The sequence below is a fragment of the Balaenoptera physalus genome (genome assembly GCF_965194825.1).
Source record: "Balaenoptera physalus genome assembly, chromosome: 11".
Classification (NCBI taxonomy): Eukaryota; Metazoa; Chordata; class Mammalia; order Artiodactyla; family Balaenopteridae; genus Balaenoptera; species Balaenoptera physalus.
In genome coordinates this window covers 110,275,045-110,293,943 of record NC_138896.1, presented here as the reverse complement: position 1 = coordinate 110,293,943, position 18,899 = coordinate 110,275,045, and the positions used below count along the sequence as shown (strand labels likewise).

At 61.0% G+C, this 18,899-nt stretch overlaps 1 protein-coding gene across 2 annotated transcripts in view; it reads left to right on the top strand.

Moving 5' to 3' along the window:
* The window catches only part of CHCHD6 (coiled-coil-helix-coiled-coil-helix domain containing 6), a 130,419-nt gene that overhangs the window by 109,513 nt on the left and 2,007 nt on the right, over positions 1-18,899 (top strand). The gene's annotated exons all lie outside the window — the stretch shown is intronic.

Here is an 18,899-nt window from a genome sequence, read left to right as displayed (position 1 = left end):
CTGGGTCCTGCCTGCAGTCTTGGTGGAGCTCAGGCTTCTTGACTGACCCCTGTCCCTAGGGTCTGGCTGTCCAGGGCGCCTCGTTCTTGGCGAGCTCTGAAGCCCTATGTTTGCTTCCTCAACTCTATGAAACTTCTGAGAATTCTACTCTGCCCTTCAGTGGCTTTTTACTTAGGTTCTGAGTTTCCTGCCATGAGGCTTCTTGAGCTCACGGATCTGAAGAATGCTTTAAAGGAGGAAAACCCCTGCGTGTGCCTCCCTTCTCCCTGGAGTCCCGATCCCTTGAGTCCCAGCCATGCTGTGTCTCTACCGTCCCAAGAGAGCTCCAGAGGCCCTGCTGGCTTCTCTGCCTTTTAGCAGAAGCTGTTTGCCCAATGCCAAGAATTGGCAAAAACTCAGGGGGATGGGGGGGAGGCAGCTCCAGGAATGAACACTCACCTCCAGGTTCCCTTCTCCTCAGGAGAGCGTAGTTCTTCCACCAGCCACTCCCCTGTGGCTGGGCGTCCCAGCTTCGCTCTTGAGGAAGGGGTTAGAGTTTGCCAAGCAGAAAACAGCACCGTGGGTCACATTGGCTGGGTTAGACGCTGACAGACAGTGACCCTCCCAACGTCACGCTGGAGCTTCCCTGAGGCTGCCAGGCCCAGCGTATCCTCGGGGGTCAGCAAGCACTTGGCCTGAGGAGGAGCACGGGCGGCGAGGCCAACATCCACAGGCTGGGGCTCTGGTTTCGGAAGAATTCCATTGTTGGGGCAGAAGCAAATCACCCAGTACACACGCACACACGCGCACACGTGCACACATACCCTCTACCTCACAGCAGCGCGGAAGGCGGAACTGCTCAGGTTTCCTGAAGGAAGAGATTAAGACCCCGGGGAACATCCTGCATTTATTGTCACGTCTATTTTTTATGATAACCTCTGTCCTCTTCCTGTGGGAGTCATCCAGAGCTGCTCTCGGCTCCATCCTGGCAGGAAACTCGTACAGCCCCCGGCCCCACAGAGGGCGGCCCTCAAAGAGGTCAGCACAGCGGAGCCGAAAGAAGAAGGCTATTAACTGTTTCCTGGGACTGAGTCACCGTGCTGCAGGGACCGTGACCAGAGAGGTCTGGTCCGCGAGGACACAGCTGCTGGGCTGCCCACCTCACCTGGGCCGGGCTCCTGCCTGCCGTGGGCCCACCTGAGGGAGGGGCTGGTTTTCAGGTGTGTGGGCTTCCCCGTCTGCATCTGTCTGGGACCTAACGATGGGATGGTGATTGTCTATGGAGACGGTGCTTGTGGGCTTGAATCCTGAATAGGACGGGTTCAAACATCCCCTAATCCAGGTGGTGCTGTATTAGCCTGAATTCAGAGGCTGTTTCTGTCTCTGACTTCCTTTCCTTACCTAACCTGTTAAAAGGAGCATTTTCTATTCAGAAATTTACCAAAACACGTGGTTTAAACGGGTGTACCTGGCTCTTTGAGAGGTTGACAAATCAAAACCCATTTAATAATTCATTCACAAGACAAAGGGCAGGTAATCCGTTGCTTTCAGGATATCACGTGCGGCGGCTGTGCCGGGGCCTGTGTGGTTCAGGGTCTCCTGGTGTGAAGCGCGTGGCAGGGGCCGAAGCCGCGTCCAGCACCTTGCGGGCTCGCTTCCTGGGCTGTGAAACGGGGCGGGGCTGGTGCCTCTTTTGCTCAGGCTCCTGCGAGGGCTGAGTGGTCCCCACGGGTGCTCCGGACCCACGGCAGGGGTAGCGCGGCATCCGAACCAGGTCCGATGGAGCCCAGACCTGCTCTTTCCTCCTGGGCCGCGGTGCCCGCTCACAGACGTCCGGCACAGACGTCGCTGCAGGCTGGCAGGCTGACTGGCTCCCATGGCCCGCGGGCAGCGGCCACCAGGTTTCTCCGGGCAGAGTCTCCTTGTGGTCTGCTCGTGACTGGTCTCGAGCGGGGAGGCTCCCCCTTCAGGGACTCTCCCCGTGGCCTGCCCCGGCCCGGGCCACGTCCACAGAGACGGCTGGGTGTGTTTGCCACGTGACTCGCCGCCCCCGTAGGGCTCTCCGTCGTCCCTTCTCTCTGCAGACAGGACTAGGTGGCGGTGATCTGGTGCCTCTCCCATGACTGGTGCCACGTGTCAGGGCGCACGGACACAGCTCCCCAGGCGGCACCGCCCTCTGGGCTCGCCGGGGTGGGCCTGGGGCCGAGACCCCTGCCGGGCGCCCCTTCTGTCCCCGCACCGTGCTCCACTGGCCCTCAGGCTTCTGCGGGCAGGAGCCGTCTTTGCTGCTCTGTGTCCCGGGCCCCGGACCGGAGCACCCGCGCGGTATATCCGGTGTGATCATTGCTTTACCAGCGCGTGAATGACGCCCTCCCGGGCAGAGGCCGCGGGGCTTCCCGGCTGATTCGGCTCTGCCGTCAGGGCCGTGTGGGCAGAGACCCGGGTGCGGTGCCGGAGAAAACAGGGACCTGCGTGGGGGGAAACAGGTGTCAAGGGTGGGCCTGAGGCTCGGGTGCGGCTGGAAGGGCGGCCTGGTCGCAGGTGTGAAGGGCCTTCTGTGCGTGTGAGAGAATTGGAATGCGTCCTGCAGGCAGCGGCAAGCCGTGAGAAAGCTTGTAAGTGGGGATTCGTGTTTTAGAAAGATGACTGGCAGCATCTGGGAGAGGCCGAGATGGCGCCAGTGCCGAGGTGGAGGTGGGGAGCCCACGTGGGACCCGCTTTGGCACCGCCAGCCGGGGACTCTCCACCTTGGCGGACACACGAGGCCCCTGCACATGAGCTGGGCCCCCGACGCACAAACGGTCAGTTATGCAACGCGTTGCGAGGAGGATACAGTAGGACAGTGGGCGGAGGGTGGCTGAGACTCTGGGGACTGTCCCTGACTCCGGAGCAGAACCGAGAGATGAGAAGGGGCCGTGCAGACCCCCAGGCTAGGGCGCCAGGTGGGGAGGCCGGGGTCCAGCAGGAAGGAGGGAGGCTCCTGACCGGGGAGAGTGTCTGGGGGTCCCCAGCCAGGAGGGGCAGGGCAGCCTTCTGAGGACCACAGGCGGTGGGCTCAGAGCCTGTCCTGCGGGGTGTGAAGTCCCCGGCGGACCCCATCCCACGTGGCCACAGCCTCCAGGGGCGGCCGGCCTCCGCCCGGTGCCTTCTTACTGCTCAGAGACCCATGACTCAGGAAGCTGGGCTCAGAGACGACAGTCTGTTAATCCCTCTCCTCGACAAAGACGAGATTGCCCTGCATCCCAGCTCTGTTAATGACTCGCTTCGGGAATAAAGCCACCGTCCCGAAAGCCTCCGTTCTTTGTGCCACTTTCGTTTTTCTTGGAGTGTCATGTTTTAGATCAGCTTCTGGGGATTAGATGCTGTTACAGTGGAGGAATCTTCTTTTTCAGTCACTGAAGGGGTTACCACTGAGTGGCGTCATCCTTGGGTTTATTCTTCCAAGTCTGTTGCCTCCCTGTTCCGCTTCCCGAGAGAAAGCTCTGCTTAGGGTCCCGCGTGGTCATCTGTGCCAGCACCGCGCTCCCTGTCCTCCCGAGAGGCAGCCCTGCCGAGGGCTCGGGACAGTCGAGCGGTTATCGTGTAGGTCTCAGAGCCCCTCAGATCTGGGCCCCGTGGACGGGCTCCCGTCCCTTGGTGGCGACAAGGGCAGGGCTCTGCTGACCTCCCGGGACGCCGCACCGTCTCCGGGTGCCAGGTGCCGCAGGACCAGGGCGGGGGTTCCCGGAAGGGTGATCTCTGCAGCCTCTGCGAGCACGTGCGTGAGAGGTTCGTGGTTACGTGTTAGCATCCCGACAGCCTCCGGGCCCCTGGAGGAAAGGCTGCAGGGTCTGGCGGGTCGGGGGCTCCACCCACCCCGTCCAGGAGCTCTCTGTCCTGAGGGTCCGCCTCCGGAGAAGCGGCGTGTGTGGTACGGGCTGGCCACGTGCCACCCTGGGGCTTCCCTTGCACTCACTGCACGGCTGTGGGTCCAGGCTGGAGGGGACCCTGGTTCTGTCGTCCAGGACAGGCCCCGTGTTCCTGGTGTGGTCAGGCCGCAGAGAATCGAGAGCCACCACTCCGAGGCTTCTCCACAGTCCAGTCTCTGGGACGTTGAGCGTACGTACCCTGGGCCGTGATGATTCCTAGGAACTCCTTAAAGTGTCCCCAGACTGTCACTCCTGCTGTTGCCCCCTGCCCCCGCCCAACACACGCACAAATGAGGTGATGCCGTGAGCCACCGTGTGGAGGCACCCCGAAACCACAGGGCCCGTGGGCAGCCCCTCGCTGGCCGCAGCGCCGTCCCAGCTCGGTGCCGCCGCCTGGTCAGCTGGACCCCACTGACCGTCCATGCAGCGCTGCCGGCAAACCGACCCCCAGCTCCTACGAGAGACTCCTGGCGGGGTCGTGGCGCTCTGGCTCTGGCTGCCCCACTCTTCTGTGAATTCCACGCGGTGGATGGACCACCTTTCAGGCGTCTCGTGAGGACAGTTGTCCCACTGCCCGGGAGTTTCGCTTAAGCTGACACACGATGTCCCTCCCCACCTGTCCTGCAAGCAGCCTGACCGGTGAATTGGCTCATAGCAGTCACCTCGGGGTCCTTGGCCCCGGCAGGGCTGGCACTGCCCCTAGGGCGTCACTGTCACAGCCCTGCTTTTGTCAGAGCCGGGCTGCGGGAACGTGCTGCCCCTTTCTTTCCATTGACATTGTCTCCTTCGTCAGGTAAACAAGCTTCTACCTCAGGCAGGTACGAATTTCTAAATATGGGTTAGAAATATAAAATGGTTTAAAAGTAAAAGATTTGGTCACCTCGGTCCTAGATGAGAAAAATGTGTTTATGATACGTGGTTCCTTGTCTTAAGGACGACCGCTCAGATCTGGGAGTCGTTTTGGGAAGAGCGTGTATCTTGAACGTGGCTCTGGGGTTCCCAGGTGACTGCATGTCCCCTGACGTGTCTTGGGTGATACAGGATGCTAGCCGCAGCCGTGGGCGCTGTTTCCGCCTGGACCTTGGTTTCTGGTGGCAGGACGGCAGTGCTGGCGTGAAGCAGAGGGGGCCCTGGTGTCCCTGTGATGCCCCTTCCTCTATGCCTCCCACTCTTCAGGGCCTCCCTCCCTCCCTCCAGGGACCGGGCATTGAGGCCCAGCACAGCCTGTGCCGTGCTGACCACTAGGTGATCTTGAGCCAGGTGTGAGCACTCCCGGGCGGGCAGCCCCCTCCGCCCTAACCCAGTCTCATGATGTCTAGTCCTCCAGACCCTGACCTGCATGGTAACTAGTCCTCAGGGCCCAGGCTGAAATCCCGGAAGGAGGGCAACACCACGCGGTGAAACAAGGTGCGGCTGCGTCTGCTTGCCTGGCTGGAGAGTGTAGGGTGGGAACCATGGTGACAAAAGGCTCTCTGCTCTCAGGGTTTGTTGCTGTAGCTTCTGTGTATCAGCTCTAAACCATGTGCAGCTTAGTCCAAATGCCTGTTTAAGCACAGGCCAAAAGTCTGGTTGAAGCTATAACAGGAAAAATAGGATTTTTATAATACAAAGCTTGCCATTTGTCTTGGATATAAAATTTATGACACTTTCCGTATGGTAAAAATGACCAGTGAAGCTGTGTTTATTTCTTCAAAGGTAGCAGAATGCATCTTGAGGAATTAAGAAAAATTATGAAGGGTGATTGTGCAGCATAGCGAATCTCTAACGCAGATTAAACGGAACCGTTGGGGAGGTGAAATGCATTCCAGAGAGGGCCGAGCAGTGCTGGGGCGGGTGGGACAGCTGGGCTCCGGCTTCGCTTGGGGCCGACGTGGCAGGAAGTTGCCGGCGCGAGGCCCACGAGTCCACGTAGATGCCACAGCAGGAAGGCCTGGGCCCCTCCCGTGCGGCGTGTGTGTGCTTGGCCTGTGCAGCGTGGGTCCCACACGACACCTCGCACAGTGAGCCCAGCGGAGCGGGAGCCACAGCTCCCGTGGGCGGGCGAGGCAGACGGGAGGGAGGCCCTGGCACTCGGCGGATGCTGCCTGTGGCCCAGGCACCTGGACGATGTCACCTCAGTCGTTCTGTGGACAGGATCACGGGGAGTCGTGCCGTGAACGGGCTTCCCAAGGGGACGGCGCCAGTGGTCAGGAGAGGCCCGTTGCCCAGGCTGCCCCTGCCAGCCTCCCGCGTCCGCCGAGTCCACCCGAGGGGAGAGGGCATGAGTGCCGGGGTCTGGGCTTCCTCTGAAGGCTTGGGAAGCTCTGAACTGATGGGAGTGGACGTGTTTCAGGACGATGGCCTTGGAGGTAGCGGATGAAGTGTGTTGGGCTCAGGCTGCCGTCCTGCCCTTGTGTGGTTGATCGTTGTTACGCCCGAGTGTCTCTGCCCTGATTCATGCTCGTTTCAGCCTGTTGTGCCAGCCTGTCTCTCAGTGTGTGTGCTCGCGTGTGCACGGCGGGGCGGGTGCATGCGCCAGGGGAAAGGAGAGAGGGTGCCCGTGACACCTGTGATTTGTGACCACGGGGAAGGCAAGGGTCACGTCCTTCCCGTTCCTGAGCAGCGATGGGACAGGTGGGGTGCCGGAGCCATACGGTTGGTCTCGCAGCAGATCCACCAGAATAGGCATGCATTCCTTTGACTCTGTGAGCAAGTTGATTTCTATTTCAGACTTTTCAGAGAGAAGCATTTCTTTATTTGCTCCTAATTCAACAAAGATTTAGCTCCTACTTTGTGCACGTACCCATTTGCTTTGCATTCCACACCCACCTGTCTTCGTCCTGTCTAATTGTGTGTGTGCGTACAGATATACATAATAACTTGCAGTGCACTTGTAGAATCCATCCAGATCTATAACGTATGGATGTGGTGTCTGCACATTGTTTGATTTGCTATTTACTGTAGCACCTTGAAGTCATCAGTGATGAAAATATCCAGATGATTATGTATCTTTACGGTTTTTCAAAATGAAAAATAGTTTTGTCTTCTGATTAGAAAAATGATACATGAATATTGTAAAAAATCAAACGATGCAGAAGAGTATTAAAAAGTTAAAAAAGCCCAAATTTCGCCCTGCTTAAGTTGTGGTGACGCCACTCTGAGCTGAGCACACACACAGTTGGACATAAGTGGGCTCGTGGAAACACACGTCACCTCCCTCGTCCGCGTTCTGTGGGCCTGCGTCCATGTCGGTAAATGTGCGTTTACATGTTCACTTTTAATACTACGTTGTTCTTCTAGAGGGTCAGAATTTATGTAATCGATCACTTACTGATGAATCCTGGGGAGTTTTCTGATTTTTTTTTACCAATATAATGATAACTGCAACAAATAGGTTTATCTGTCGTCGTGCACTTATTGAAATCCTCGTAGAGGGAATTGTTGGGTCAGAGAACACACACACACACACAAACTGTGTATTTATATGTGTATATTTATGTGTTTACATTTTACTTACTGGCTGTCCAGAACAATGGAGGTCCTGTACCAATTTTCACTCCAAACAGTGATGCTGGACGCTGTCCGTTTCCCCAAGCACAGGATTTTAACAATATTTCTAAAAAAACGTCTTTGCCAATCTCACAACCAAAACCAAACAAACAAAACCTCTTTTTTTTTTTTTTTAATTTTATTTATTTATTTATTTATTTATTTATGGCCGTGTTGGGTCTTCGTTTCTGTGCGAGGGCTTTCTCTAGTTGCGGCAAGCGGGGGCCACTCTTCGTCGCGGTGCGCGGGCCTATCACTATCGCGGCCTCTCTTGTTGTGGAGCACAGGCTCCAGACACGCAGGCTCAGTAGTTGTGGCGCACGGGCCTAGTTGCTCCGCGGCATGTGGGATCTTCCCAGACCAGGGCTCGAACCCGTGTCCCCTGCATCGGCAGGCAGATTCTCAACCACTGCGCCACCAGGGAAGCCCAAAACCTCTCTTTTTTAAACTCCCTCATTTCTTCCAGGATCAGTGAGGTTAAACCCTTCCAGAAATTACTAGCTGTTTGCATTTCTTCTTTTGTGAACTACTTACTTATGGCCTTCGCCCTTTTTTCCTTGTTAATTCTTTTTAAAAGTTCTTTGTGTAACGGTGTTATTAATCTTTTATTTCTGTTGTGACTATTTTTTGAGTTTAATTTTTGCCCTTTGGAAGTTGATGGGGGGATAGGAACCCACTGCATTTTTGCTGTTGTTAATTTTTCTGTTTGTGACTTAGGTTATATATCACAAAGGCCTTCCTTCCCACCATACCCATATTTTTAGGACGAGTACCGCTATGACTTATTCCCCACTAAGGCATGCTCCAGATGACCCCACTGTGTTTTCTTAGGTGTGGGGTGTGAAGTACAGATGCACCTTGGTGCTTTCCCAAACGGGGAGCCCTCTGTCCCATCAGCAGTGATGTAAAAGTCCACCCAATCCTGCGCTAACGTCCTTGGGTCTGTTTCTGGACTCTTTTCCGGGGCCAAGCCTGCACGTTTTAGATATGTATAAAACATATTATGCAGCTACACTAATTTAAAATATTAAATATCCATCAGAGCAAGTTCTTCTACCTTGGTGACCTTTTTCCAACTTGCTTTTTCAAATGAATTTAGAATCACTTTGTCAAACTTTCTCTACCCCACTCCCAGCTGGAAAAAAAAAGGAAAACCTGGTGGGCTCTTTTTTGGCATAAATACATCCTTTTGGATGCTTTCAGTCCTCTCAAACTGCCATCCTTGTTGTGTTTTATTTTGCCTTGTTTTGAAATAATTTCAAGCCCATAGAAAGGTCACAAGAATAAGAACTCTTGCCTTAAGCCAGGTGCCCGATTGGTCACGCTAGAGTCTGCGTCCTCACCGCCTCCCTCTAGACAAAAACACTGTCTCTTCCTGACGTGGTGACCTGTTGCCACTAAGTACTCTAGTCCAGCGTGTACCTCCCAGGACCGTCCTCCGTGACCACACACAGCTCTTCCGGTCGGGAAACCCTCGCTGACTCAGCCGCAGACCACAGGCATGCCCCGCCGCTGCCCGCCGCAGCCCTCTCCTTTCTGGCCCAGGAGTTTGTGCTGCAGCTCCGTGACCATCAGTCTCGAGTTGGGACAGTTCCTTGGTCTTTCTCTGTCTCTCGTGACCTTGACAGTCTAAAAGGGTACAGGCCTCTCCTTCTGAAGGGCGACCGCAGCCTGGGTCCGCCCGATGTTTCCTTGTGGCCAGCCTCAGGCCGTGCGTTCCTGGCAGGAAGGCCCCCCCGGTGGTGCCGTGCCCTTCCTGGTGGGTCTCATCCATCCACTAGGGGTGTGGACCGTGACCCGGTCACGGTGGGTCTGCCTGGTCCCTCTGCACAGGCTGTGTCCCTTGTGCTTGATCCCGGCTGTGCGGGAGGCTCTCCAGGGTGTGTCCAGGTCCTGATCCCTCAGCCTCGGCCTCCAGGGACTACTGTCCCCTGAACCAGCCACCACAGTCGGGGTGGCCCATGGCAGTTGTTGACTTCCGTCGTTTCCTCTACATTTATGAATTGGATTAAAGGGAGAGTTTCCCTGCTCCCCCACTTAGGTGTTCGTTTGTTTGTTTATGTTAGGAAAGAGTCAAGGAGTCACAGTGCCTTGCTGGGTTGTAATAAATTCCCTCGTTTATGTTGTTGTTCATGTGGTCCAGGATTCTGCCTTCAGACAGACTCTTCTGTCCTTTTGATGTGTGGCTTCACGCTCTGAAGGGCCTTCACTCTCTGGCACAGGTGTTCCGGCCCCAGCCCTGGAATCAGCCACGTCTCCACTCTGTTCTGTTTACTGCAGAGTGGTGCTTAGAAACCAAGGTCTGGGTGCTGGGCGTGCTTGCTGCTGCTGGGGTGTCAGTGTTTCCAGGTGCTCCCGCACAGGCATGCACGTTTACGTGTGTGAGTTTACGCACACTCACGCATACGTGTGTCTGAGCACGTGAAGTTCACACGGGTTCCCCGGGTTCCGGCTCTAGGGTTCTTGCAGCTTCTCCGTGTTTGGAGTTCCCTCCTCAATGGGCCTGGCTCCCTTGTCCTCCGCGTGCTACACCCTCACTTGCTCCATCACTGACCTTTTGTGCTCAGTGTAAACCGCCCTCACCGCTGCTCTGGCCGCTTCCCCCCCTGGGCTGCACCGCGCACTCCCTGCGGCCCCTCCGGCAGGAGGGCAGGAGGGCGCCCACCCTTGTGCTTTGTGCTCCGTGACTCCAGGCTGACGGGAAGCACAGCAAGCCCAGCGCTGCACGGCTGGGGGCTGCGTCCCTCCGCCTCCCGGCTTTGGCTCCCTCTCCTCGGGTCAGGTGGCGTCAGGGTCTTGCTGGGCTCCGGGGACCGCAGGCAACTCTGATTCTGCTGAGGGTCAGCTGTGGTTCAGAGCATAGCTGAGGGTGAGGAGGGGGCTGACCGTCCCGGTGCTTCCTGCACGGAGACTCCGGCCCCTCCCCGCCCTCGGCGACGTGTGAGGTGCATGGATGGGTGACGCCCTGAGGCCCTTTGCACCTCTTGTGTCGGTGACAGTGGACGGCGGTGCGGCCCACAGAGCCAATCAGCCCCAGCATCCAGGGACGCCCCTCAGAACACCGTGGGTCAGCCAGGAAAAGGCCCCTGCGGTTTCCAAATGTGCTAGGAAACCATAGAGCGGGGGACGGACCTGCGAAGACCCCACCGCGCCAGCTCTGCACTAATCTGTTTCTTCACTGAGATTATGTGTCAGGTTTCAGCTGAGGACACATTTCTGCAGGCTGAGGGGGGAAAGCTGCGTGGCGGGTGGAGGGTTAGGGTCTGGTGGGCCGGCGGCGGGCAGGGCTTTGGGAAGGGTCTGAGTCAGCGGACGCAGGGGCCAGGTGGGAGGAGGCCCCGGGGAGGCAGTTCCTGTGACGACAGGAGGCCTGTGCGGGCCGGACGCAAGGGCCGGGCAGGACCAGGGGTGGGGGGTGCCCAGGGGCTCCAGGCTTCAGCTTCGGTCCCATCACAGAGGGGATGGGGGACACCCCAGCCTCAGAGTCACTGCAGGGACGGCCCAGGGTGGAGCAGCTGTGCCTGCTCACGTCACCGGGGGTATTTCTCCCTGAGTCTCACCCGACGGCGTCGGGGGTTAGTTCCTGCCTCTGTCCCTGTGTCCCCTGTCACCAGAGCACACCACACCACACCACAAACCTACTCGGGGGCTGGGAAATGCTGGCCGTCCTGCACTGAGGCTTATGGTCTCCGCCGACCTAACTCTGCCGCATGTGGAGGGCTGTGTGGTCCGGCCCAGCCCAGAGGGACGCTCCTGGGTTTGTTGGTTTCCAGTCGACACTGAGCTCCTGGCTGCTGCGAGGGTCCCACCCCCGGGGCTGGGCACGGGGAGGCTCCCCCAGGAAGTGGAGTCCGTCCGGAGGCAGCTGGAGAGCAGGCCCAGGGCCACCCACAGGCCACAGAGGCAACAGGCTGGACCAGGCGGACATCTGGACGGTCAGGGGGACACGGTCTCCCTGGGCTGGGTCATCTGCTGAGCTCGGCGTCGGCGGGGACCCTGGACGCAGAGGTAGTAAGCTGGTCCCTGCCCGCGGGGCACTCCCGGTCCAGTGGGGCCGCTCCGCGCAGGTTTGGCCCCAGCCGCCGGGCGCCCTTGTAGGTGTGAGCCGTGCCAGCCCCTCGTGGGTGAGCAGAGGTGACACAGTCGATCGGGGACACTTGGCTGCAGTCAGAGGGGGCGGGAGGACGGAGGCTGGCAGCGAGTGCACGCAGGCCCTCGGCCCACACGGTGCCTGTGGTGGCAGCCTGCCACCGGGACACCAGCCAGCGTCCCCCCGGAAGTGCCCCTGTGCGGCACCTTGAAGGGCGGGCGCACCCCGGGGGCGGGGAGCCAAGGAGCAGCCTGGGGAGTCACCCCTGCCGTGTCACGCCCGCCGCAGGAGAAGCCTCGGTGTGGCCTCGGCCGCTCCGTGCACTGCGGACCGGCAGGCGGGAGGCCTGAGCCAGTGTTTGTGGCGCCGTGCTCTTCCTGGGGCCAGGGCCCTGCAGCAGAGGGACATGGGCCGGGGGGTCCCTGCGGGGTCTGGGCCTCGGTGAGACCTTACATGAGAGCAGGAGGTGCTGGCCCGTCCCTGGGCAGCAGGCAAGTGGCCGGGCCTGCACGGAGAGGAGGGGGCACAGCAGGGCTTGGAGAGGCCCCCCAGGTGTGTCACAAGGAGGTGAGGGAGGCAGACTGGGGGCGACACCAGCCAGCAGGTGCCGTGGCCCAGGAGACAGGGAGGCCTCGGGGAGGGGAAACAAGAGGATGCCGGCAGACGGGGTCCCGGGGGTCCTCAGGCGCTGCTGCTGCCGCCCCCTCCCCTGGAGCCTCCAGCCCCCCGGCCACTGAGGGACCGTGAGGAATGGCTCTGCAGCCCCAGTGGTCCTGGTGTGGCCCTCTTCAGACCCCCAAGACCCCCGCGACCCACGCCTCCTTGGGCTGAGTCCACCCCACACGTCTGGTGAATCGGGAGGCTCCTCGGGGGGGACGTGTGCTTCCCCTGCGGCTTTTTCGCAAAGGACCAAAGCCAGGAGCGGCCTCCCTGTTCCGTGCACGTGTGCACCTGTGCACGTGTGCGTGCAGTGGCAGTCCCAGGGAGGAATCCTGTCAGTGGCTAAGCAGCCGTGGGGGCCACTTTGCGCTTCGTTTCCTCGGGACCAGAGCTCTGCTAGGCCTGGGCTCCCAGAATAGCAGCCCCCCCGGGGGGGTCCCGTGTGGCCTCTGGCGACGGCACGTCTCTGGGCCCCACCCGCCCAGGCTGAGTGGCACGTGGTCGGCAGCGGCCAGCGAAGCGGGTCCTCAGCGAGCAGCTGGTCTCATCGGCCCCTGGGCCCTGGCCGGGCCGCCGCGGAGCCTGTCCCGCGGCTCAGCTGGCCCTGACAGAGATGGATGTGCAGCTCCGTGGAGCCCCCGCACCTCGCCTCCGAGCCGTGATAGAAAGCCTGCTCCGTGCGTTCACCCCCGCCAGCGCGTCTCTGAAATGAAGTGTCAGGAGGATGTCTAATGGCCCAGTTCCACACCAGCGGTGGTAATGGGAGAAGGCTGAGGTGATGAGATGTCGGTCAGTGAAGCAGAGCCCACAGAGGGACGTGCTTGACGTCGCACTCGGGCCCGTGAGCAGCCGGGCCTGTGTGAGCTCGGAGGGGGCCCGGCCCCGCGCTGGCCGGTGTCGGCCCTTCCAGTTGGCAAACTTCTGGCTCCCCTGGGAGCCTGAATCCCATGTGTCTTTTGCTTCTTTTCTGTACCCTTGGTTCTTTCTTCCTTGGAATTTTGGGGAAATTTTCCAGACTTGGAGTGGAGCTAAATGGACGCAGCGTGGAGCCAGATAACCGGGCTCTTATGCTGGCTCCGTCTCTCGCTGTGTGGCCTTGGGCAGGTCACCTGACCCCTCTGACACTGGTGTCTCCACCTGCAGGATGGGCTGCTGTGCCGGGTTAGGACCTGGCAGGGGCTGGTCCTTAGCATGACCTGGACCTCAGGCCCGGCCTGAGGTGCAACCTGGGACTAGAGGCCTCCCACCTGAGCCATCTACCGCGGAGCCTCTGTCACGCAAGATGCGTGTTTCTGTCTGTCAGGAGGTGACTGGTGAGCCGTCTGCCTCCCACTAACTTCTGCCCAGCCGGCACTCGGCGCTTTCCTGCGTGGCTGGCTGCGTGCTTCCCGGGGCTGCTGTGGCCCACAGCCGCTCTCTCTGAAGCTGGAGGGCTCCCGGGCGTTTGTCCAGCTCCTGGTGTTGCCGGGAGGCTTGGCATCCTCGGCCGGTAGGCGCATCACCGCAGCCTCTGCCTCCGGCGTCACGTGGCTTCTCCTCTGGTCTGTGTCCGTGGTCAGTGTCTCTCCTCCTCTTAGGAGGACACCAGCCACGTTGGATCAGGGCCTCCCTGCCCGACCGTGACCCCATCCTGACTAACTGTAGCTGCCAGGACCCCATCTCCAATCAAGGTCACATGCTGAGGCCCCAGGAAGGGCGTGTTTTGGGGGAGGTGCCCCTACCCGCTGGCCTTCACGTGCGCAGCGGGTTCCCAGGGCCTGGGCTCCACACCTCGCCGCAGACGCCCCTTCCGGGCCGGCATAGCCGAGCGTCTCAGCTTTGCCACAGGAGAGCTGAGAGCAGTTCCCAGCCGCGGACCGAGAACTTCAGGCGGCGTGAGGGTCCGTCCGGTTCCCTGGGGCCGGGGCCGTGGCCGTGTCTTCCCTGCAGGGGTGTGGTTTCAGCCCTGTCCCTTTCACTGGGCTCCCCCAACCCCCATGCGGACCACCCCTGCCCTTGGGGGGAAGGAGGGCAGAGCCGGGAGTGAAGGGGAGATGCTGGGGGCTGCAGAGGGCAGGTCCCTCCCCAGTGGCCTTGGTGGCCTTGCTGTGTGACTCGGGTGAATGATGGGTGAGCATGTGCAGTGGTTGTTTCACGAAGCTGTATCCCCGTCCGTCCTGGTGCCCTCGCGGCAGGGTGGTCCTCCAGGCCACGCCCATCATGGGCTCCCCCGCAGTTCCGAGCCTCCCCGGGCCCTGCGCCCTTGTGGGGACAGACTGGCCTCGGACGGGGGACCTCCCGAGTTCAGCAGGGGGAGAGCAGGGCCGGAGAGAAAGGATGGACGCAGATAGGAGGGACTGCTTAGCACAGGGTCCAGCGAGCTGTAATCGCCCCAGAAATGGGTTTGTTAACCTCCTTGGAGTTGTGGAAACCCGTGGGCTGCTTTATGTTCTAGGACAATCAGTGCTCGCAGTGGAGAGGGTGGGCTATGGGGGTGTCGGGGACAACGTGCCCAGCGTACGAGGTGCAGGAGGAGGAGGGTGTCGGGTCCCTGTGGGCGCCCACTGGGCCGCTCGTCCCGTAGTGACCACACCGGCCGCGAGTCTGGCGCAGAACTGTGGGAATAGCGGGGGCCCCACGTGGGGCTCTGGGGGCATGTGTGGAGGGAGAGGGTGAGCGGAGCGGAGTCAGAACGGGGCCTCCAGCCTCCAGGGTCAGGTGGGCTGCGATGGGCCCCTGCGCAGGAAGAGCCTGTGAGGCTGGACCGGGGGAGTGGGAGCAGAGCCCCGGGCAGAGCCTCTGGGAGAGGAGAGCGGGCTGGGGGCGGGCGGGTCAGGAGCAGAAGTGGTTTGGGTTTGTGGTCTTCTTACACTCTAAAAAGGTGAGGTGTCTTCAGCAGAGAGCGGAATAGCGAAGGTACGAGAGGGAAAGGCCACTGGGAGAGGCCACCCAGCTGCTGGGGGAGAGACGGGGTGGCTGATGGGGTGCCTTGGCCCTGCAGAAGGACCTCCTCTAGGTAGGAGGCAGGGGTAGTGAGGCTGGGATGCCAAGGAGGGGTGTCTGTGCCCTTAGGGTGCTGGTGGCCCTTGGGGGGCAGGGGGACGGGGAAGCAGACCCCAGACTGTGTGGGGAGTGGCACGGAGGGCTCAGGAGAGCTGGGCCCCAGGGCCTGAGCACCAGAGGGGGAGGAGGCCCTTCTGGAAGGGTCACTGTGGCCTGGGGGCAGCTGCTCTGGGAACCACACAGAACTGCAGCTGGCAGGGGTGCAGAGGAGGCAGGACACAGGCGGGTTTGGCCTCCGCGGACCCGAGCCAGGGGCCAAGAGGAGCGAGCGTCTGCGGGGACTGAAGGCCTCTGGGGAGGAGGGATGGAGGAGGGGAGGCAGGAGGAGGAGCAGTGGCCTCTAGAGCCACCCAGGTGGGGTGGGTTAGGTCCAGGGAGAGAGAGGATGACCGTCCCTGCTGTTTGGGAGTTGCAGTGGATACATCTGCGGTTTTCAGTTAGATTGGAGAGAAGCAGGAACGTTATAGTTAGAAGGTGAGAGGGAGGCATCTATGATGGGGGGGGAGGGGAGGCATCCAGAACGAAGGAGGGGGAGGGGAGGCATCCAGAACGAAGGAGGGGGAGGGGAGGCATCCAGAACGACTCCCGGCTTCTGACTAGGTGGGTGACCGGAGTGGCAGGGACGCACTCACCGAGATGGAAACTAGGTGGGAAGTGGGTTCCTTGGCGCTTGATGGTGAACGTGGTGAGGAATTGGCGGGTTGGGGGTGACATGCTAGGCTGGAAGGCTCCAGGGACCCGGGGGGGGGGTCCAAGCATTGGAGTTTGGGGTGTGTGTTGTTGGGATGGACTGGGGTTGGCCCTGGGGGGAGAAGTTTAGGGTGTTTGGGGCAAAGGAAAGGGAGGAGGGCCCTCTGTGCCCACGCAGGTGGGGAGGGCCGGGTTCCCAGCGCGGGGTGCCTGGCAGTGAGAGCGACATGGCCGGTCTCCCGAGGCTGGCAGGGGGCAGCGGGCAGTGGTCTGGCGCGCCCAGGGCAGCTCTTCCCTCTGCCTTGGTGGGCAAGTGTTGGTTCCTGGACGGAGGGAGGAGAGGGTTGATTCCTGGCTCGTGTGAGCCTTTTATCACAACCCTCATCCTGGAAACGTGTCACTTCCACCGGGGGGTAGAGCTCGGTTCACAGGTGGCACTGGGGTCATGGTTTCCATTCCCAGAGGTGGCCACGGTGCCGAGGCCAGCTGGCCTGTGTGAGACCCTCACTCCCCACAGCGCCTGGTGGTCTCTGCGCCTGTCACTGTGCAGCCGTGAGGGCCGTCGGGGAGGCGGGCTGGAAGCTGGGTCCCTGAGTACCTGTGACACTGCCAGATGGCAGCCGTGTGGGTGTTGAGAACTGACCCCACGAGCCGATCCTGGGCTGCTGTGCGCAATGGGCCCTCCTTGCCCCCTGACCCTGAACTCACAGCAGGATGTGGCAAAGCCCCCAAAACCTGTGTGCCCCCCCCCACTGGCCCACAGGGCACCTGCTTGGGGTCTCTTGGCTCCTTGGAGAAGGGACACCACGATGGGTGCCTTAAGATTCCTGGGAAAGGAGCACCATCTGGGCCTGGGTGAGCCGTGAGCTGTGAAGCACAGGTCGGACGGGGCCCATCTTCCAGCCCACACCTGGGCCCAGCCCCAAAGCCTCCTGTCGTCGCTCTCGTCTGCCAAATGCCTGCCCCGCTCTCCGCCCGCCCCACCCGCCCTGCCCCCCTCACTCTGCAGGCTCCTGTCTGGCGTCTCAGCCCCTCGTGCAAAGGAGGAGAGTCTGGCAAGCAAGGGGCGCTGACCTCTGAGGGGGCCAGCGTTCACCCCCCGGAGCCTCCCAGACGGGAATCCTAACATGTCCCTCAGCTGGGGGGGCAGGACTACTCTCCGTCCCTGGAGAGGTCACTCCCCTGGGTATCTTCTCTGTGTGTCCAAGCAGCCTATAAAGCCTGAGCTGTTTGCATGCAGTGGACGGGGTTGCCGCGGCCCCAGCTGTGTGACCCAGACTCACCTGCTCCCTGCCCCGTCCCATTCACGGCCGGTTTGCAGGCAGACAGGTGAAATTTCTTGTGACTGACGTTTTCCTGACACCCTGTCTCCTCGTGTTGTCGCTGACAAATGCCAGAGCAGAGAGGCGTCCGCAGGCCCACGGGTGGCCCTGGTGTGAGGGGCCGGATTCTGCTCGGCTCCTCCCTGTGTTTCTCCTGAACTGGGAGCCCACTGCGTGATCCGCGAGGTTTGCCCTCAGAACGCACAGGGCTCCTGGTCCAGGGACCTGAAGACAGAAGGTGGGGGGGCAGAGTTAAGAAGCCGCTGCTCCGCCCGTTTACAGCCAGCGGTGAGTCGCTTCTGCCGTCGGTCTGGAGAGTGTGCGGCTCCAGGACGAGCCCCACACCACTGGCCAGGCTGCCGGCCGTCCTGCCCGCGGACGCCTCTTTCCATGAGACCTTCAGCTCCGACAGCTCTGCTGGCCGCACCCTCAGGGGCCACGGGTGGGAGCTGTTCATGGGGAGCGGGGCTGGATGGGAGCTGCAGCTCCAGGGGCCGTGGGGCCAGGGGAGCAGGAGGCCTGTGTGGGAGGACGGCAGGCGGGTGCCAGGACGGAGCCCGAAAGATGGGGCCTCGGGGGCTCCCCGCCAAGGGCAGGTGGGCACGGAGGAGCCCAGAGGGAAATGCAGAGGGAGCTGTTTCCAGGGGAGGTCAGCAGAGAGGAGAGGCCCGTCCGGAGGCATTCAGAAGGCCCACCATTGGACGTGCCCGTGTCAGAAAGGTCTTGAACGCGGAGGGAGGCGCATCCTGCAAGCACTGGGCAGCCAGGCGGTCACCCCACTACAGCGGCAGACAGAAGCCAGTGAGGGGACCCCAGGGCCCGGGAGGAGAGGGTGGGCCCGGGAGCCCGTCTGTTCGTCCGTGCAAAGGTCAGCGCCGAGGAGAGACACGTGTCCTCCTCAAGTAGGAAGCCTCCGAGCCCGTCTGCACGGTGCAGGCAGGAGCAGGGCCGTGTGGGGCTGTAGGGCCGCTGCGTCCCCTGGATGCGCCCTCAGGACCCAGTGGAATCCCGGGTGGTGGGCAGGGCCTTCCAGGGAAAGGGGGCCGTTTCTCCCACCACAGCCTTGACCTTCGGAGCCGTGGACCTCAGCGTAGGCGTGGCGGCTGCTCCCCCCCGCCTCCCCCCGCCTCCTGCCTGTTCAGCTTGTAAACCATCTGTTCCGTCCAAGCCATGGATCTTAGCTGATCACGGTCACTCCCTCTTCAGGGATTGTCTGGGGGTCGGGGGCGGCGGTGGGAAGGGAGGGGGCTGCAGTGTGTGGTCGGCAGGCCTGAGGACCAAGCCCACACGCGGGGCCCGGGGTCCCGTGGGCATCGCTGCCGGGATGGTGGCGCCGGGCATGTCGGCCGCAGATGGGTAACGAGAGCCGCTGAGCCCTCCGTTCCTGGTCTTAAGGGATGGATGTGGGTGGCTGAGTTGCGTTAAAACCAACGTCCCAGCCCAGCACCTGCTGCAAGGCTGGACTTTTGAAACTAGATCCGGGGCCGGGGAGCTGTCGACCTGCAGGCCCCGGGTGACAGGAGCAGGGGTCCTTCCACTGCCGAGGCCTCCCCGGCGCCCGAGCTTGGGAGGGCAACACGGGGCCCAGGCTTAGCCGCGGCTCCGAGGTTCCTGGTGGACCTGCCAGAGACCATGGAAACCCTGTGAGTGTGTGTCCTGGAGCCCCTGCATCCTAGTGTG